General features: G+C 28.0%; 1 protein-coding gene and 1 long non-coding RNA gene across 12 annotated transcripts in view; one reads left to right on the top strand and one right to left on the bottom strand.

Annotated features, from left to right (window-relative positions):
* The window catches only part of LOC123259705, a 185,429-nt gene that overhangs the window by 78,929 nt on the left and 83,363 nt on the right, over positions 1-23,137 (top strand). Inside the window, exon 1 of one of the 11 annotated variants that reach the window (XM_044720397.1) lies at positions 18,242-18,927. The exons of the other annotated variants lie outside the window; for them this stretch is intronic. The gene's annotated coding sequence lies outside the window, so the exon portion shown is untranslated. Of the gene's footprint in view, positions 1-18,241; positions 18,928-23,137 lie in introns of those variants that run through there. 11 annotated transcript variants of the gene reach the window in all.
* On the bottom strand, positions 1,278-14,129 carry LOC123259878. The gene is made up of 5 exons (XR_006508336.1): positions 14,080-14,129; positions 13,730-13,813; positions 7,540-7,542; positions 6,140-6,146; positions 1,278-1,290 (listed from the first exon to the last, which is right to left on the bottom strand). It is a non-coding gene; the product is annotated as an uncharacterized LOC123259878 (long non-coding RNA).

The following is a 23,137-nucleotide window of genomic DNA, read 5'->3' as shown; positions in this document are numbered from 1 at the left end:
ATCCTATCCGTAGTTTAGATTGCAGAGTAAAAGTATTATACAGCCGGAATTTTAGTGGTAAAATGGGCGGTGGTATTGCCTCGAGAAAAGCCTCTGGGGTAGAAGCTGTAGAAGCTACTGAGCCTTCGATTAATCTTTTATTTATCGCTACCGTATTCTTACAGGAAGGGGATTTAACTGGTTCCCTCCTCTATCTTTAAACTCCTCCTTGTCTAATACACGATACTAATTTTCCTTCTCACTTACACTTCTTCTTTCTGCATCATCATCATAATCATCATCATCGTCCTCCTGCAAGCTGAGTTAAGTGAAGGCTTCTATCTTGTACTGAGACAAAATTAACGACGGATATTAACCGGTCTGTAAAATTTTCGTCGCGACGAACGAGTTACGAGCGCCAAGAGATTCTCAATGAGAATAATAATAATAATTGTGATTATGATGACGATGACGATCGAAATCAAGAGAAAAATAAATAATTTACAACCGGTTATTTGAGACGAATAAATTAACGATAGTTGTTTCGCCTTTTATTTTAATTTAACTATTTTAGTTTTGATTTTTTTTTCATAGTTATTATTTCATTACTGTTAATTGTCGGCTCCGCCGACGGATAAAAATTACTAAGATGATTTACTGGGGCTGTATAGTAGTGTAGTGTTAGGTAGAAAGTGGATTCAAGTGCTGTTTTATCTCGTTTTAGTTTTAGTTAATATAAAGAGCGTATGCGTGTATCTGTACACATATGTGAACTATTGACATGTCGAGTGTTGAAGGGGGTGGCTGAGCAAACAGAGGGTTAGGTGAAATGTATTTAGTTCAGGGTAAAAGGGACACTAAAGGGTATGTTTCAGACTGTAATATACCTTCTTGATAATTTAATTGAAGGGATACTTAATTTTAACGTAAGAAAAACAAAAATAATTTTCTTTAAGAACATGTAGGACAGAGAATATTCAAATTTTGGACAAAATACTGAGACGCTTTTTGAATAAAAAATCATTAAACTTGGCAGAAGTATGTTAATAATAGTCCTTCGTAAATTGATTCTTTTATTTTTAAATTTAATCATTGAAAAAAATAACAAAATGATAAATAAATAGGTAGAGTTCAAGTAAATAAACTTTACTATAAAGAAATTACTGATAAACTTACAACCAATATAATCTTTGAGATTGATTTATTTTTTTGGTTAATCTTTACTTTATTTTGGATTACTTATAAGACAGAATTATTAAAATGCAGCTAGATTTGGATAGAAAACTAATTATCAATAAAAAATTTCATTTACTATAGTAAATAAACTATAGTTTAATTTTTTTGAAGTGTTTGGAGTAGGGTAGGGCGGGGCTAGTTGATCGTAGGGGTAAGTTGTGCAATCGAAATATCTCGAAAACTAAGCAACTTACAACAAAAGTGTAAATGGTGAAAAGAAAGGGTTACGAGAGGAGAACACATCACGCGAAAGTCAACTGCCGTCCGATGTTTAGACTAACTGACAAAACGTTTTCTTTTTTTTTTGCGTCAAAAAAAAAAACAGGTCTTTAGAATTTTTCTCCTACACTCGCTTAAAAATGCTATTTCGTGATCACGAAAGTATTCAAAGATGACTTAATATTTGTCCTTTAGATTATATGTAATTGTTTATTATTATTATTATGAGTTTTACTTGTATACCGTTTTCTGGTTATTACAAGGTTACTTTCCGCTCTATATTATCAACATAATTTTTCAACCCTTTTTTATTATCAACATATTCTCCACTCTTTTTATAATCAACATGTTCTCCACTTTTTATTATCAACATGTTCTCCACTTTTTTATAATCAACATATAATTTTCGCACATATAATTTTCATTCCAATGCGGCTGTGGACCGACTTGTGCTTTCTGTACTGCATTTACCCTATTCCTCACCCCTTTCTATCGGTTGTTGGAATAGTGGCGATGGAGAAACCACAGAGAAAACCCATGCCAGTACAGTTCGGCTACCGGAGCGACCCCCGACGGTTGGTGTTGAAACTATTCGAATAACCGTCGGGGCTCGAACCCTCGCCTCACGACATGATGCACGAACGAACTATGAGGATAATGACTTAGTCCGCTCGGCCATCATGCCGCTTATATGATTGTTTATTTTTAATTCTTATCGTTCTTTTATAACCTAACTTTTATTTTGTTGCCTCAATTGGGGCTAGTTGAGCAAGGCGCTGACTGCGTGTTAAACCAGCCCTACTAGATTTTCAATATTGAAAAATGAAATTTTTCTTCACTAAATTATTAATTATCAATTGATTTGTACATGTGATGATTTAATATCATGTGAAAAAATTAAAATAACTCATATTGATATTATATTAATAAATATATAACATAATTGTAATTAATATTGTTATGTTTATAATCATAATTATACGTATGTAGAATTATAATAAATTAAATATTTGCTTGTTAATTACAATTTTATTTTGTTTTCATATCATTCTATACAGTCATTCCGTCTATTTTAGCCATTGCACAACTAGCCTCATACCCATGCTCAATTAGCCTCACTAGTGGGGCACGTTGAGCAATTTGGAGCGCTCGCGTATTTCCGGGAATAACTTGAAAATTTGGACTTGGATATATGACACAGTATATGACTTGATTAAATCCGATACATTGTCTTAAAGTTATGGAAGGTCGAACCAAAAAGTGATCAACTAGCCCCGCTCTACCCTATTGACAGTCAGCCTGATAACCTCCAGTGCATTTTTATGTGTTTCAAATAAACAATCCGATATATTCAATTGGCATTTTTTATCACTAGTCCAGACTGAATTACTGACAACAGACTGTACTATATGCTTTTAAGTAATTCAGTTACTTTAATATATTTTGATGCAAGATAAAAATTTCTTCGTAATGAAAATAAGCCGATATTGTGCCGAATAATAAAAAACCAGCGTGTAATTTAAATCCTACCGGAAATTATCGGAAAAAAAGTTTTTAACACGCCCATAAGCAGTGGACGTAAAAAATTTAAAGCTCAAGATTTAAAGATACACATACATTATAATCATGTCTACTTAAACTCCAATTGTACTGGAGATAAATATTTAAGTGTATTATAATTGTCCTTTTAAAAAGTAATATTTGAACTATACCTTTATGAAAGCTTTACGATCGGTTGCCGGTAAAATAATCTTAAAAAGGGATGAATAACAATAACAACAAGAGTAAAGCGTTCTTATTATTTTATTTATATATTTGAATTTTTCTTAAAACATCAATAACTCATGAAAGGAGAATGGAATAAGAATCGAGGTCGATTCGTCCCAGGATGCGATTGCGTGCGCACAATTATGGTTTATTTGTGGTACACGTGCGTGTTATAAACGCATGTACATATGTGTTGATGTGATGTCTTATATAGTCCGTAGTTTAATTTTAAGTTCTGTTTTTGCTCCCCGCGAGCTCTCTTTCTTTTACTCTTCTCCACTCTACATATTAATAACACACATATATACTCACGAAAATAGAAATGAAGCAGAAGTAAAGTTAAATAAAATAAATTAAGACTGTTGCCCTACCTTTTAGATTTATCGTTTTTTTAATCTCCGAACAATCTCGACCTTTGGCTGGTGGCTGTTTTATGTGATCTGTGATCTGTGATGTAGGTATTACATTTACTTACATTTACTCACATGTATACAACTGAAAAAATATTTGGTATTGCGAGATCTGTTAAATCAATATCTGTTACATTGCAATAACTCTCTTAAATCTGTATACTCAGTTAACAAAACTATTTGACGTGATTATCTTAAATCTAATTGCATCACGCTGATGAGATGACTTTTTAAGTTTGTTAAGTGTTTAATTGTTGGTTTTAAATCCAAATAACATCGCTTAGAGTCGCTTTAGCTTGATTTGATCCAAGAGATCACATCTCAAATCTCACACATAAATTTATATTGAGTAAACATTTCAGAGAATGATAGAGAAAACATTTAGGACACATAATAATAAAGTTAAGTATTGAAATAAAGTACTCTCACATTATTGTTTTGTTTCTGCAATAAATGGTTGCTATTGATTTTCTACTTTCACCTATTTTATTACATTTTCTCTACTCTATCGTATCAATAAGGGTTAAATTTCAGGCAATTATCTTATCCGTCGATCTCATTCACTCTCGATATTGGTGATTGTGGATCAATACCGTGAATTATTGTCTTTTGTTGGCTTCTTTATCCACTCTTATCCACTATGATGGTGTACAAGACGAAGAAGACACATTTGTGTGTAAACATCAAAGAGAAAGGAGCAATAGCGTTCGGCTGATAGACAAAGACATGTTTTGTTGTTATAGTCCTATTCTCGTGGTCTCCCGGTTTACGTCGCCGTTGTTGATGTCGTCGACGTCGTGATGCTCTGAATGCCTTTCAAAGAATACTTTGTCAGGAGGAACACGAGCGTGATTCCACTTTGACTCTCTTCTTCATTGTATTACACCGGAAAACAATGATATTAACTTGCTGACATTCTTTTAATAGTTATTTAATAGATCACTAGATATCATTACAGGTGCTTGGCATACTTTCATTTTATTTAACTATTTTGTCATTTTTACCTTTTTACTTTTTACGGAACTTTATTATACTTTTTTATGGTTATTTCTCGGTAGTCATTTTAAACTAATGGTGATTGTATCTTTTAGTTTAGAAATTTTTCAATTGTTTTTAATGTTAATTCTTTTTTTTATTTTCGAGAAATTTTTTGTGCGAAACAAAGTTTATTGTGAAAATTTTTATGTTTAGAATATTCAGTTGTTTATTTTCAAAAAAAATTATTTAAACTAGCAATCTTGCTAGTGAACTATAAATAAATATAATTTTGCTTTATTAAATGATGACTTTTGTTAAATTGCACTGTACTTTTTTAACTATTGACATTTTTAAAGATATAAACTCATCCCGATGTTACACTCATCAAGAGCTTTTATTTGAGTACCCACATGCATTTTTGATATATTTTTCATATATACATATATATAATATATATTTGAAAGATATAAGCTCATCCTGATGTTACATTCATCAAGAGCTTTCATTTGAGTCCCCACATGCATTTTTGATATATATTTCATATATACATATATATAATAAATATAAATATATGAAAAATTGATGTAGGTACTCAAATGAAAGGTCTTAATGAGTGTAACATCGGAATGAGCTAATATCTTTAAAAATGTCGATAGTTCACAAAATACAGGGTAATTTCTTAATTATGTTAAATTGCACTGTACTTTTTTAACTATTGGCATTTTTAAAGCTATATAAGCTCATCCCGATGTTACTCTCGTCAAGAGCTTTCATTTGAATACCCACATGCATTTTTGATATATTTTTCATATATACATATATATATATATATATATATATATATATATATATATATATATATATATATATATATATATATATATATAATATATATATATAATATATATATAAATATATGAAAAATTGATGTGGGTACTCAAATAAAAGGTCTTGATGAGTGTAATGTCGGGATGAGCTTATATTTTTAAAAATGTCAATAGTTCACAAGATATAAAGTTATTTCTTCACATAAATCAAATAAAATTAAAAAAAATTCCTTAATTATGTTTTTAAAATTTTGTTCTATAATTAAATATGTTAATCGCAATCATTGGTAAATTTTTGATAAAAATAAAAAAAAATAATATTATTTGACTGATCAATAAATCAAGATTTCTCTCTCTCTCTCTCTCATTTTCTAAATAGGGAGGCATAAAAACGAAATGACAATATGTAATAAATTTAAAAAGCCCTGATTTATGTATTGTATAATCTCATGAATGAAATGGAGTATAAAATTGAAAAAAAGTATATTATAATTTATAGAATCGCAAACTCGGAACGCAAAAGTAACATGACCTCGAGTGTCTTTGTGCGAATCGGACACGGCGAATTTCCCCTTCCGGCTTTTATATTCTCGGCCCTGTCGGTTATGCTAGATGAACTCAATTCATAGGTATACATATGAGTATATAGTATTGTATAGTATACACTTTATTCAAACTACTCTTGCGCCCCCGCTTTATTATTATAAATCTATAGATGTATACATTTATACTGCAGGTATATTACACACCCGTATAATATCTAAATGTGTATTTCTCGGTCTGCACATTCACCCTTTTGAATTGAATACTCTTGTAGTTGTAAGTTCCCTCAGGTATTCTTTCATAATACACACCCTCGCTAGCTGGTGAAATGAATGAATTAAAAGAAAAAAACATTTCCCTCTGCTACGACTCGACAACGATCAATAAAATTTCTTCGGTAAAATAAGTTCGCTAAAAAATAGCACACGTATTTTTCGCTGACTTTATTTGCAATCAAATAATAATAATAAAAAAAAAAAAAAATTTTATATTTATAAAAATTGTATATTTACAATTTATCTTAAAAATATTACTGCATTAGACTTTTCAACATACTATAAATGTAGATGAGTGTAAATAAGTAGTCGGGGTTATTTTTATTTCGTTTATTTAAATGTAAATATTCAGTACTCGTTTATCGTTTGCATCCGAGAGTATTTCTTTGATTATTATTTTGATGAAAAATAAAATTCCGTACAAGTTTCAAGATCACTTAATATCAACAAAAGTTTCATTTGCCTCTTAGTATTCTGTTCATTTCTTCAGAAATTGCACGTTTGCTTTTGTTAAATAATAATAAGCGATTTCTATTACCAAGAATCATAGAAAATTAGATAAACATTCGGAAACTAGAATCAATATTGAACGTTCTGTCGCTTATTGCGATTTCATCAGTTATTCGAATAATTTAATCCTCAGTAAAGCAAATTCCAGTAAAGCAACCATTGCTGTTAAAATAATAGTAAACAATCATAAAATAGAGGAAAAAATAAATTTCTCGCTATTAAGGAGATCCAACTACCCTCCTACACGGAAAAAAGAAAACTCGAAAAATTACAGTATATAATGCAACGTGGCGCTTCGTGATGAAAACTGGAAAAATTACAGTTTCTAATGTAATTATTACAGATTTTATAAAAATTACATTGTAGAATGTAATATTTACATTGAAAGCTCTGAATATTAAATTAAAAAATTGAATTTAGAAAAATGTTATTTCAAACTTTAATTTTTCTAGTTTTGATTACGACGGGACCGATTTTACATTTTATACTGTAATTTTTCGAGTTTTCTTTTTTCCGTGTAGTGTAAAGAATGTCTATAAAAAAATAATACGTAGAAATACTTTTGTTTTGCATTTATGTGGTACAAATAAAACCTATTTATTTAATTTTGTTATGCATCTTAAAATTAATTTTTAAATTAATTAACAACATTTTTGAAGAAATTTCCGAAAAATTTACCCACTAAATAATTATTAACATTTAATTGACTAATAAAAAATATAACACTCTGAATTACCGGCATATACTTGACAACACCGCAAGAGTTCCCTAACCTTAAAATTTATTTATGTTTACTGTCTAACTAAAATGACTAAGATCTTCTAGCATTTAAAAAACCGCGGTTACTTATGCTTTGAGTAACTGCGCAAGCGGTGTTGCCAAGTCAAATACAAGACTTTAAAGAACAGAAGTTCCGAGTGATTTTTCATAAAAAATATAAAATATCTCCGTAATACGTTCGGAAAACTACTTTTTTTATTGTTTTAATCTTTAGCTTATTATTTTTCCAATCAAATTCAATGAAAATAAAATTTTTTTAAAATCGTTAATTGCATTAAATTCTTAACCAAATACACGGCTGGTGGAATCTCCATTTACCTACATGTAAAAATTGTAATTTTGAAACCTAATTATTTGATTAAATATCCGGGAAATCTACTGTTTTTTAATTTTTTTTATTAATTACTAGTTGTTACTCGCCCGCTCCGCTGGGCGCTTTAAAGAATTGCATTTTTAGATCTAGACTTGAAATTTAATTAGAGTATTGTTTTAACTTGCACAGATTCCAAATTTTATCGAATTGGCATGTACCTTTTATCCATGTAATTATTCTAGCTAATATTCATTGTAACTTCCAATGTGCAATCATTATAACATTCCCGTGTCTTTCTTACAAAAATGAATAATAATTGATATGAAAAAAAAAATTTGTAATGAGCATTGAAAGTTTCAGTTGAAGAAATTGCAGGTCTCATAAGTGAAGAAATCTGCCTGGTATATAAACATAACCAATAGAGTTAAAAAATTTATTTTAAACAAATGACAATGGAATAGAATAAATTTAGTTACAATAAAAATTCGTTATTTCTAAGTCAAAAAAATATAGGTTCCGGATAAGTAATCACCAACCTATCATATACTTAAACCTTTTCCGAAACACGCTGCATCTTATGGTATGAGTATTATTCCGATCGGTTTAGTACACGGAAAGACAATTGAAGGAGTTTTTACTATTTTACTATTGTAATTTTTACTAAATAAAATAGTAACGGTGGACTATACTTCTCATTTAGTAATTTTTACGATCTACTATTGTAAATTTTATCCAACAAATAAGACTAGCAAGAGTCGTAAAAAGTCGAATACTATAGTGCAAATTATACAATATGTATTTGTGAACTTTACAATTCAACTATTGTAAAAATTCATAGTTGATTTTTTTAAAAGAAATATTAGGGAGGGAGAGAGATAGAAGGTTGGACTAATTGCTACCTGTACAGTAATCGAAAAAAGAAACCGACTTATTCGTGCTATCTCGGAATCGAACCCAGAACTCTGTGTTGGCAGCTAGAGACTCTCACTCTACGCTATCCGAGGTAAACTAAGACCCATATCCTTTAACATTTACATAAACTCGGAGTCTAGCGCTGTGCACGGCCATCACTCACACTAATTGAGAAACATTCCAATTCAACTATTGTAAAATTTGCTATAGTTCTATTGGATAGATACAGAGGCAGCACTGGAAATTTTCATCTCTTACTTTTTACAATAGTAATATCGTATTTATTTATGAATAAATAGTATTTTTTCTTCTAAAATATTTGACAATTAATAGTAATAAAAGTATAGTCCAGCTTTACAATAGTTGTATCGTAAATTTTCCCAGAAATTTTTTCCCGTGTAGTTTTCGCAGTATAACCGGACAAAACACCGGCTCTCCATTTATTAGTATAGATTCAGCTACGTAGATTGAATTTACAAATTTTCAGGAAGTTTTAAAAATTTGACTACTTCGCGTGGATCTCCTTAATATCCTTGATCTTGAATAAAATATTAATTGTAAAAAATTTGGCAATAAAACAAAGATAAATAAACGTGAGAATATTAATCGCGGCTCTTAAACTGTTGGGAATTGTTATTCAGATAAAAATGACCAATTTACATATTTATTAGTGAGTCTCTCAAAATGGTTTAATATACAAAAGCGAGTCACGATAAGGGGTATAATACATATAAAAACATAACACATAACTTGCTATTTTATAATTTATTATTTATTATAATTATTGTTATTTTTAGTATAAATGTAAATCCAAAAAGAATTGTAGACAAGGATCGGGAATTATGTTGGTAAAACAAAGTGCCACTTGGTAAGAGCGCCGTTATATCTCGAAGTTGACCTTTCCGGTCCAAGAGGGCAAGCGTTCTCCTTTCGTTGTTTAGTTGCTCGGTTCACCACTGCACCACCACACCACCTAACTACATAACCTAACCATTACATACTACATATTATACGTTTGCTCCGTTCGCGCGCTTTTCTTCTCCCTATAATGCCTTTTTTATTTCCCCACTCGTGCAGTGCACTCATACCCATACTTAGCATTGTATGTACTCGTGCTTCCATTGCATATTCCTTTTTGTTTTTATTATACTTTTCTCTTCATTCGTTTCCTCAGTACCTAACCTTTTTTTTCTTTTCATCGCTCGCGTACTCATCTAGTTCTCGTCAGAGTGTAAAGCTGTAACCGTCGACTGATCTAACGAGCAACAACAGCAATATCAGCAGCAGAAGGAACAACAGGTCCTTTTTCTCCTTCGTAATTATATGCTGCGAACAATTACCCAACCTCATTTTATTAGTCAGGCATAAATCATAGACGTACCGTCCTCGTCCTGTTTGCTGCTTTACACTTATATTTATTGTTTCTCGGATTCATTTTCTCGAATAATGTTTAGTTATTTGCCTCTATAAAACTTGTTATGTCTTCTCTATTTATTGTTATTATTAATACGCTTTATATTTCACTTATAAGCCAATAAATTATCTTGTTTAGATATTTCTTAACTTTTATTTATCAGTTATGCTGGTATTATCATTATTATTTGTTTACTTGATTAATCAACATGCTAGAAACTAGTTCTAGTTGTGACAAATATTTTTAAATTACTTACTTGATAGATTTATTTTATACTTTATTATGCGTAAATAATTATTCTACTTTGTTGGCTGTCAATATTTGACATTTTATGTGAAATTATTTTATGATGTGTTTATATATCATTTTTTGGTCAAAGGTAGTGTTGAAAATCTCCGAAGGATGGCGCATAATTGCTGAATTAACTCTTTATAAGAAAGTTTAATTTTAAATCTTTAATTCTAAAATAAAATAAAATTTTTTTCTCTTCTCTTTTAATTAAAATTGTTAGGAAACTTTTTCAAAAGAAATTATCTTTATTGAAAATTTCAAAATTATCTTCTGTAAAAATAAAAATATAAATTATTAAAATTGATTTAAACTAATGTCTTATTTATTAATATCATGTATCTAATTTAGTTTTTGTACATTAAATTAGTAAATTAAACATTAGCTGAAATCAATTTTGATAATCGATATTTTCATTTTTATAAAGGATCCCCCATGAAAAAAAAATGACACTGAAGTTAGCAGACGCCTAAAAATTTTTTAGTTTTTTTATCAATTAAATTATAACTAAAAAGATATTTTCAAAAAATTGCACTTATAGCTTTTCGAGTTTTTTACATGTGAAATTTTTTTTTTTAATTTTTTCAATAAAAAATTTCTAAAAATTTTGAAATGTTGGCTAACTTCATTTTTATGAAAAAAAATATAAATCGAAACATATAAAAAATATATTAAAAATCTATAAAAAATATGTATAGTAAATATATTTTTAATAAATAACTTTTGGCCGATTTTCATAAATATTTTAAGTATATTTTTGATATGTTCAAGATATATCTTAAAATAAATAAAAAATACATAGCTAAAAATATAAAAAAAAAAATATATTTTGAATATATCTAAAATTTATTTGAAATGTATAAAATATATATGAAAATCGGCCAAAAGTTAGTTATTAAAAATATATTTACTATACATAATTTATATATTTTTAATAGATTTCTAATATATTTTTTCTGAACTTTGACGTACATTTTTTTTCCTAAGGGATAATTTTGAAATTTTTAATAAAGATAATTTTTAATGAAAAAATTTTCAATCTGAATTAAAAGAAAAGAGATTAATTTAATGTGTCTAATTTAATTTTATTACCTCTTTATTTATTATTAATCATGATTAAAACAAAAATTGTACTAGATCTAAAAATTTTTCTATTTTTAAACTCTTACATTTTTAAAATTAACATAAATATTTATATCTCTGCTCCACTATTTTGTACTACATAAGTTTTTTCCATGTTTTTTTTATTGTCTAAATTTACATGCATATCAGCGTACTTTTCTCTATCCATTATTCATCTGTTTTTATTATTTATTAAAACATTACGTATTTTAGTACACATTATGTAAATATACTCCATTTTTTAACTTATATATTCTAGATTAGACCCGATATAAATTTAAAAGCGACTAAAAACTTTATATAAGCCCAATAATTAGAAAAAAAAATAAAATAGAAAATTTCACTGCCAGCTAATTAAATAATCTTTGTCTCTATTTACTTAGTTAAATATAAATATTGTTTACCGGTAGTGTAGAAACAAAACCAACAATTTACTGTTTACTACCTCGGAGATGTTTGTTGTAATGATAAGAGTCACGAAAGAGTAATATAATGTATATTGTCTATAGATAAATGTACGTTTTAGAAAATCAAATCTTATTTTTAAATTCACAGGACCATTACATCGGATATAACATCGTCAATTTTCCATAATACAAAGTGTTTTCCTCTCTCGTGCCTTAAAAGATTATAAATTAAATTATACTTTTTAACAATTTATATTTTCATATATATTATATGTCCATAATACTCTAATACAACTTGTTTCTCTATTAATTCTAAATGTTTACAATAACATAATGCCCGTACGAACAATAATAATGATGATAGTAGTAATAGCAATAGTTGTAAAGAAATTCATACGTATTTATAGCTAATATATTTAGTAATGAACATTATTGATATAATATGGATATGAATATAAGCATTATAAGTTTTAAAGCTAGCAAGAAAACGCCTTTTGCATTACTTTCACATTTTATAATTTTCTTTCGCCACTTAGTTAGGCCAATTAATTATTCTCTCATATATAACATAATTATATATATAACAGAGATTATTTATTAATTTATAGCTTCCAGCGAGAAAGGGAGCCCCAGTATTTTTAACGTTAGTTTATCAACACTTTCAATTGGATAAGAAAATTAGCACACACGAAATTTAAATTCTCTTTTTTATTTTTTATATTTAATCCAACGAAATTAATTTAATTCCACGAATTAATTAAATAGTTCAGTTCGTGGAAGGAATGGTCAAAAGTCATAAAGGTAAATAATATCTTAGGATTAACGCCAGGTGAATTTTATTTGAGTAATTGTATCTTTGTAATTTTTTGGTATGAATGACAAGTTCGACAAAGAAATTCTTGAAATTCGGGCTTTGTTGACTTAAACGATGAAATTTTCGGCGACAAAAATCACCGGTTGATCTGAAAGATGAATAGAAAGTTATATAATAAAATTGAGGTTAATCGATTGTATGTGACGACTTTTACCGCGACGACAAAGGAACATTAAGTAATAGCCCATTTTATTGACACTGTAAAAACACAATTATATTTTAGTATTTTAATAAAATTTAAAGTAAGGTAAAAGCCCCAATATATGATCATGTACCAGTATATGATCACTCCATGTATTTTATATTTGTATACCTATATTTGCGAATATAGATATACAAATACATGGAGTTACGGATCATATACTGGGGCTTTTACCTTAAATGTAAAATTAATTTAGTATTTTTCTCATCAGTTGCCTAATCTATATTATTAAGAGAATAAGAAAAATTTTGTTTCCAGGATAGTAATATGATCGTTTTTTTTTAGTATCATTGCAAAGGTTTTGACTTAAATTTGTTCCTTTTCAAGGTTTTATTTCATTTTCACCGATAGTCAATTTATTATAATAAGTATTTAGGCTGCATTCGAAAATGCTCTATATCTAGATACATAATTAAGAAATGACCTTTTATCTTGTAAACTATTGGCATTTTTAAGCATATAAGCTCATCCCGGTGTTACACTCATCGAGACCTTTCATTTGAGTACCCACATCAATTTTTCATATATTTGATATATTTATATATATGTATATATGAAAAAATTATCAAAATGCATATGGGTACTCAAATGAAAGCTCTTGATGAGTGTAACACTGGGATGCGCTTATTTCTTTAAAAATGTCAATTGTTAAAAAATTACAGTGCAATTTAACATAATTAAGAAATGATCTTGTATCTTATAAAATATTGACATTTTTAAAGATATAAACTCATCCTGATGATACACTCAACAAGACCTATCATTTGAGTACCCACATCAATTTTTCATATATTTATATAAATTATAAATATGTATATATGAAAAATATATGAAAAATTGATGTGAGTACTCGAATGAAAGCTCTTGATGAGTGTAACACCGGGATGCGATTATTTCTTTAAAAATATCAATTGTTAAAAAATTACAGTGCAATTTAACATAATTAAAAAATGATCTTATATCTTGTGAAATATTGACATTTTTAAAGATATAAACTCATCCTGATGATACACTCAACAAGACCTATCATTTAAGTACCCACATCAATTTTTCATATATTTGATATATTTATATATGAAAAATATATCAAAATACATGTGGGTACTCAAATGAAAGCTTTTGATGAGTGTAACATCGGGATGAGCTTATATCTTGAAAAACGTCAATATTTAAGAAAGTACAGTGCAATTTAACAAAATTAATTATTTAATAAAGCAAAATTTTAATTTTTTATAGTTCACAAGTCACGGTAGTCACATAGTGACTGCAAGGTTGCTAGTTAAAAAAAAAAAATTAAGTTGAAAGTTATCCAGAGTAAAATAATGTAAAGATTTAAAATTATCATCAAAGAGTCATTCACAGCCTAAAAGTCTATAAATTAAAGTACATTGCATCAGTTAATGAAAAATTTTGACAATTTGTGGGAATCTAACCTTTCTCCTGGCTTAGAGATGGCAGATAGCTTTTTCGATGTCTATCACACGCTTTTGTTATTAAAAATAAAACTCTTTGAGGCTGAGTGAATAGAATAGAGCGTAACATTATAATAGAAATAACTAACAACTGAATGTAAAATCTAGACCGTAGAAGAGACCATTTTAGTTTTGAATATGCAGCGTGGAATGACGTAAATCCGGGCACTCAAAGACCTCGACTTGGACTCGGTCTACTCTAATTCAGCACCTGAGTACAAGTTGCTTCTGTTATTCAGCTACGTACTGACGGAAAAGAGATGTTTCTAGGTCGCTCTCGCGATAATGCCTGCTCCAACAGTTTCAAATCACTTTTCTCATCTCCTGTCTCGGTTCTTTGCTTTGTATACTTTGTGTACTTTGTAGCAAGGTAACTAAACGTCTAATGGCCTTCGGTTGTCTTTGTACGCCAGTTTTAAATCTAACTTTTCAATTTCACGTCATTTAAATTAATTTAATTAGAATTGAAATTAAAAAACAACAAAAAAATACTTTGATTAGAAAACAGCAGCCTAGATTTTGTCTGTAATCAGAGATAAATTGCAGTAATTAACAATCACTCAAGCATAAATAAAATAATCAGAGGCTCTGTAGTTAATTTTTTTGGATTTTATCCGCACAGTGATAAAAGAATTTATTTGTATTAAAAAATATTTCTTAGTATTTAAAATAATTTATTTATATTTAATAAATCTGATATTCATTTATTAAATATTAATAAATTTTTTTAAATACTAAAAAATATTTTTTAAGGACTAAAAAGTCGTCTCTAATAAATAAAAATGATTTGTTAAATATTAATAAATATTTTTAACTTTAAACAAATTCTTCTATTAGTGTAGAAATTCGTGAGTTTGATTTGCGAACTTGTTAATGGAGGTTTCGCGATCAAACATTGCCCATCGGTGTACCGTGAGAGTGTAGCCCAGAGAAGAAATAAGAAATATATAGACTCTGATATGCAGCACATAGTATTGGCTTGGTCTCTGTGTGACCGACCGGTTTATGGCTTTCGTGTCGCGGACACTTTCATTCTCAACTGGACTCTCGATCTTCGTACTGACCGTCCCCTGGAGGAGATGAATCGTCAGATTATAATCCTATCTTGATCTCTCTTCCTTTCTTACAGCACTCACACTCTGACTCTGACTCACAATTAAACTTATTATTTTTTCCCTTTAAGCCTTTTCTTTTATTGCTCTTATCATAATCACCATAACTATAAATAATAATAATAATATAAAAATAAAACCAATCCAAGCTTACTCTTACACCTTTTATCATATATTCAAGGTCAAAAAACTTTGCTAAGAAAACAAAGACGTCATCGAAAAAATTAGCATCGCCCTGACCAATTTTTTTATTTGACGTTAAAAAAAAATTTTATTCCCTGAATTTTTTATTAACAGATGTCTCATAAAAAGCCAACAAACATGTCCACGTTTAATAATATTAATATAAAACTATAAAAGTCAATTGTTATTATTTTAAACCGCGTGTATTATTTACGAGAATTAACCTTGAATCAGGCCGCGGATTAGCTGAAAAATATATATTTAAATGCGTATATCAATGTTGGGTTATTCATTCTCTTACAATCACCTATTGTTTTCTCGGAAAAAATAGTCATTTATGCAACTGCACATCCGACTTGAATAATTAGGTTAAGTAACCTTGAGGATTTATTTTTGTCAATTAATACTATTAATAAATGCTGATTTTTAGGTAAATAACCCCTTAGAAGATTACTTTTATTTAATAAATAATATCTTCTTAATTTATCGTTAATTTATACGAAATTTATTACCTGAGGAACACATATGTAGACGTAACACCTCTGAAATATAGCATTTATTTTTACATCTACGTCAAGTATACCAAAAATACTCCGGGTTCTAAATTTATAAAATTAAATAAAGTCACATTTAGAGTGAAATAAATTTTTTTTTCTCGTACATTAGAAAATTATTAATATCTATCTGATGGATAAAAATTTTTGGTAATTATTTACAACCCTATTTTTGGCCATATCCAGGTAAAAAATTAACATTTTTTTATTTTTTTTATTCTTCTTATTTTTACGGCGCTTTTTTTATTTTAAAAGTTGGAATAAATTTGGGCTCTTATATTTTTGGATAAAATTTATATTTGATCTTATTTTGATTTTTTTGAAATATATTTTTTTGAAAAGTACACGGAAAGAACAAGATGACACTGGATATCATCCTAGATTATATTGAGTAAAAAAAATTTCAGATAGTAGCTAGTATAATCCAGATTACAATGAGTATAATCCAGATATCACGCAGTATAATCTGGATTTTTCTAGCTACTGTCTGAAATTTTTTTTTCACCACAGATATCACTGAGTATAATCTGGGATGATATCCAGTGTCATCTTGTTCTTTCCGTTTACATAAAAAAAACGAACAATTTAAAAAAAAATTTGAATAGGACAATTTTCTAAAAAATTTATAAATTTGTTGAAATTGTGATAATCAACATTTCGACGTTCTAATTAGCAAATTGTCTGATTCCATTTTAGAGAATCTTCTATTTATACGAAAAAAACAATTAGTTCAAAATTTATTATTACTTTAAAAAACCATTTAATATCATTATTATCTAATAGAGATATAATATTTAGGTTTTAATATCATTTAAATAATTTTTAATTCGATTATGGCTGCATCAAAATGTTAAAAAATCATCCTCTAAAAAATAAGGTGTTAGACAAATTGCTAATTAGACCATCGATTTTTATTTTAAATTGTTCATTTTTTTATAAATTAAAAAAAAATATATCAATAAAATCAAATAGAAATTTCATCAAAAAAATAAAAATTATAATGCTTGACCCCACTTGTAAATAATTACCAAATTTTTATTGATACACACAGTTAAAAATTTTTCGTCATTGCGTCAAAAAATTTAGTGTTAAAAATTTAACACTTATTCTCTTAAATCAACACAAAAAAGTGTTAAATATTTGCATAAAAATTTTTAACACAAAATTTTTTACTGTGCAATTCTAGGCTCCAAAATTTTTTACCAGTTTTATTACCTTTTTAAAATAAATAAAACATAAAAATATATTACCCTCCTTTTTCCTTGTAGGTTAATTACTCCGCAATAAATTTTCCTTTGCAATGAAAGGGAGCCTGGAGCAGTAACTAAAAATAATAAAACTGAAGCATGACCTAGTGAACTATCTTTTGGCGCATTATTTTATTATTAACGGTGATACTTTTCCCGCGGAGCGAGCTCCATATATATTAAACACATATAATACCTTAACGATAATCCAAGAGGTCTCACTTGGCCGGATAATAAATCATTTGCCAACAAAAACAATGTTATTTTACTTGATGGTGAGTTTAAAACTATTTTTAGTGGCTTGTAAAACAAACGATGCAAATTGTCTTGACGATCTTATGATCTTATGATTACTCCACCTTTCAAGTAAACGTTGGTAGTCTGTCTTTGTAGCACATATATTAGCCAAAGCATGGATACATCAACAAAAGTAATATTAACACAAACACGCATTACATCAAGACCCAGACAATACTATACTCACATGAGTGACTTTAAAAGATTAGCGCGGGTGAGTAGAGGGCACATAACACACGAGTGTGGATCCGCGAGCCCCTCCCCTCATATACATAGCCCAACATTCCCTCTGCCTCTTCCCTCGTTACTTCTACCTCCTCCTCGTTTAGTTCACCCGCCGCTATCCGACTGCTCGCGGTATGTGCGACAGTATCGCGCCGTCTGCCGTATTGAACGTGTCGATGCATAACATTTTACTTTTACATTTACTTATTACACTCGTCTCTTGTCTAATCATAATATAAGTACTATTACTTGACTAATTATATTGCTATCTAATCACAAACTCATTAACGCCGTTTCAATTTCTCTGATAAAATTCTTTAAACTTTACCTCAGTCTTTAGCCTTTATATTAACGAAAGTGGAAGCGACAAGTTATACCAAATAAATAAATTCAGTGGATTTTATTTAGAAAAAACCTTTAAAAGTTTTTGTATAATTGAAAATTAAAGATATTTATTTAAGTTTTGTGAATAAAGTTTGGAGCAATATATTACTATGTACATTGTGGATGTATGAGAATATATTTATACATACTACTGTGCGTATAACAGCCGTAACCGGTGCAAAAAAAGGCATAACATAATAAGAATAAGTATAAGTTTTAAATGTGTTGGTGATGACAAGTTCCCTCTTTTCTTGCTTGAGGATTACTTCACCTTGTTTTGCTCGGCGTTATTGCCATCAAAGATCCCTACGGTCTTTATAGTCATCTTGTTACCACTTTTACTACTGACGATCATTTTGAGACACTGATTTAAATTATTCACGGTTCATTTAGTCCGGTAAGTTTGCTACAATACATCAATTCAATAACAACAATAATAATAATCATCGTCTACCTTATCTTTAATTTCTTGTATTTTTATACTCCAATTTTTTATTTGCATTGATTAAAATACTAAACATCTTAATCAAAAACATAATTAAAATCATTTTCGGCTGAATTATTATTTTTCATTCAATAAATTAATTAAAAAATTTTTATTAATTTGGAGTAAATATTTAAAAAGTTTTTTTATTTTTTACTCCATTTTAAATTACATCACAAAACTAGTACAGTCTTTAATTAAAATAAAAAATTACTTCAAAGGTAATTATTATTTTTTATTCAATAAAAATTTAAAATAAATTAATTCAATAATTTTTTATTTTGGAGTAAATATTTAAAAAGTATTTTTATTTTTTAGTCCAATTTAAATTACATCAAAAAAATAATAGTCTTTTATAAAAAAAAAAAATTTTTTTTCAAAGGTAATTATTTTTTATTCAATAAAAATTTAAAATAAATTAATTCAATAATTTTTTATTTTGGAGTAAAAATTTAAAAAATAATTTTTTTTTACTCCAATTTAAATTGCTACAAAAAACTAATACAGTATTTAATTTAAAAAAAAATAAAAAATACTTCAAAGCTAATTATTATTTTTCATTCAATAAAAATTAAAAATAAATTAATTTAAAAATTTTTTATTTTGGAGTAAACATTTAAAAAGTATTTTTATTTTTTACTCCAATTTAAATTACATCAAAAAACTAGTACATTATTTTATTTAAAAAAAAAATTACTTCAAAGGTAATTATTATTTTTCATTCAATAAAAATTAAAAAATTTTTTTTATTTTGGAGTAAACATTTAAAAAATAATTTTTTTTTACTCCAATTTAAATTACATAAAAAAACTAGTAGTCTTTTATTTAAAAAAAAAAAAAAATTACTTTAAGGGTAATTATTCTTTTTTATTCAATAAAAATTTAAAATAAATTAATTAAAAAAATTTTTTTTTGGAGAAAATATTTAAAAAGTATTTTATATTTTTTACTCCAATTTAAATTACATCAAAAAACTAGTACAGTTTTTAATTAAAATAAAAAATTACTTCAAAGGTAATATTGAATTTTAATTAAAGCGTTGGACAATAAAAGCGTATTTTATAAAAATAAAAAAAAATTGGAGTGAATTTTATTTAATTAAAATTATTAGATAGATATTATCATTATTGTCTGTCCATATGTGCAGTGTACAACAATAAAATAGAACCGTGTATCGTTAAATTTGAAATATGGATAATTTGAGAAGCCTGGTATATGTGCACGTGTGCACTTGGTAGGAAACAGTGACACGGCGCGTCAAGTATTGGACGGCTTCACAACACGCAACTGACCACTACACAGACCTTCGTGCATGCATACAATAAAATACAAATGTATATAAGTACTAGTGTAGTTGGATTCGTATTTAATTTAAATACATCTATACCTTGGTCGCTTCGTCATGTTTAGTTGTTTATTTAGCTATTTGCTTACGGTTTATCTATTATATAATCGCGGGACTGGAAACTCATTGACACGTACATCGACCAGAAAATAAAATATATAAGCAGGCGCATGATACATGCCTGAAATTACAATAGATCAAATGGAAGAAGAAGAATAAAAGTGATCTGAGGCTTATAATAATAAAACATGAAAACAGCGTGTAGTATTAATATATATTATTTATATTTATATTTAATATAACAAGAGATGCGAGTAACTTATGAGTTTAGTTGTCTGATTTTTAGGGGACCAAAATAATAATAAAAATAATAGATCTAATGGTTTTTTATTCAAATTTTCGTGTATAGTATAGTAGTACACAACCGCAAGGTCAGGTTGACGCAACTGTGGACCAAGAACGAATAAAAAACTGTGGATCGTTTGGAAAAAAAAAAAAAAACAACGATTATATATTGATACTTATTAATCGTGCTGAGGATTTAACGTGTTGCGATGTATGTGTTTATGATTTGATTATGATTGTGATAATACAAGATTTAATTGTAAAAAATGAATTGTCGGAGTGCAATGCATAGCAGAGCAATGCGTTTTAAATTTTCAGTGCATTTCCAGTTCAGCTAAGATATTCGTGACGGAATGCGAAGGTCGAAATTGATCAAAATTAATGGGACAATACTCGAGTGCGCATGTCACACATTAAATCTCCGCTCATCCGGCTTTTGTCTCAATTGTACTACATTTTTTCATCACTATTTTTTAGTTTTATTTCTCTATACGCTCCAGACTTATTCAATATTTCTAAAGAGTCTGGATTGCTATTAAATAAACTTTTTTTTACTCATTTAAATATTTTTAGACAGCTGAGTAATTATTCATGAGTAAAATCAAGGTAAATTCTACCTTGATTAATCACAAAAAATTTTTCAGTTTAAATGAATTAAAACTTTTACATTTTATATTTATAAAAATACAAAGTACGATAAAAATGGATGTAAACAAGTTATTCCACTACAAAAAGTTTTGCCATTTTAATATGTACAATTACACACCAAAATTGAAGTTGTAATGACATAAATGGATTAATCCGTAACTAGCAACCTTGCAGTCACTATGTGACTGCCGTGACTTGTAAACTAAAAAAATTAAAATTTTGCTTTATTAAATAATGACTTTTGTTAAATTGCGCTGTACTTTTTTAAATATTGACGTTTTTTAAGATATAAGCTCATTCCGATGTTACACTCATCGAGAGCTTTCATTTGAGTACCCACATGCATTTTTGATATATTTTTCATATATACATATATATAATATATATTTTAAAGATATAAGCTCATCCTGATGATACACTCATCGAGAGCTTTCATTTGAGTACCCACTTGCAGTTTTGATATATTTTTCATATATACATATATATGATATATATAAATATATGAAAAATTGATGTGGGTACTTAAATGAAAGGTCTTGATGAGTGTAACACCAGGATGAGCTTATATCTTCAAAAATATCATTAGTTGACAAGATAGCAAAGTCAGTTCTTAATTATTAGCATTTTTTAAGATATAACTTCATCTTGAAGTTACACTTATCAAGAGCTTTCATTTGAGTACCTACATGCATTTTTGATATATTTTTCATATATTCATATATATAAATATATAAAATATATGAAAAATTGATGTGGGTACTTAAATGAAAGGTCTTGATGAGTGTAACACTGGGATGAGCTTATATCTTTAAAAATATCATTAGTTGACAAGATAACAAAGTCAGTTCTTAATTATTGACATTTTTTAAGATATAAGCTCATCTCGATGTTATACCCATCAGCAGCTTTCACTTGAGTACCCACATGCATTTTTGATATATTTTTCATGTATAAATATATATATATATATATATAAATTTATAAAATATATAAAAAATTGACGTGGGTACTCAAATGAAAGGTCTCGATGAGTGTAACATCGAGATGAGCTTATATCTTTAAAAATGTAAATATTTCACAAGATGCAGGATCATTTCTTTATCATGTATCTAGAGATAAAGCATTTTCGAATAATATAGATTATAAAATCATCAGAAATGTTTACAACTTTTTTTTAAAAAAAATCTCGATCACGAAAATTCAGATTATCTTGGAAGAAATTTCATTAAAATCTTGACCTTTTCTTCAAGCTCTAATATCAAAGAAAGAATTATTAATTCACACACACACCTTACAGAAAGTGTAAGAAGATATTATGAAATTGATGAGATATGTAGTAATAAAATGTCTCACGACTATTGCAATGATTTTAGATTTTAACTGTCGACTAAAGACGTTACAGTCGTTTTAGCGTTTCCTACTATATAATATCCATATATATATATAAATATATATTGTATCGATCGATCTTCTCAGCTCGACCTACTTCTCACTCTGCTATTGTAGACTAAACTACATCTAACACACAGATATGGAGGAGATATATATCTCCGCCACCAACACCTTTATAAGCTAGCGCTCATATAATGATAATCATAAAGATAATATAGAAGCAGGTAGTCCCAAAGTAACACAAACCCCGTAAGATCTTCTTCACTGAGAGACAAAAGATATGTATCCTCGATCTTGCGGTAAGTGAAGAGTCACAATCTCCTCTCACTTTGCTGTCATTACGTTTCATTTTAATTGTCTCGCTCAAGTGTCTCATTGTATATAAGTGCAAGT

The sequence above is a fragment of the Cotesia glomerata genome, linkage group LG1 (assembly GCF_020080835.1).
Source record: "Cotesia glomerata isolate CgM1 linkage group LG1, MPM_Cglom_v2.3, whole genome shotgun sequence".
NCBI classification, from domain to species: domain Eukaryota; kingdom Metazoa; phylum Arthropoda; class Insecta; order Hymenoptera; family Braconidae; genus Cotesia; species Cotesia glomerata.
The sequence above is the reverse complement of the archived record's forward strand: the minus strand, read 5'-3'. Positions and strand labels throughout refer to the sequence as shown.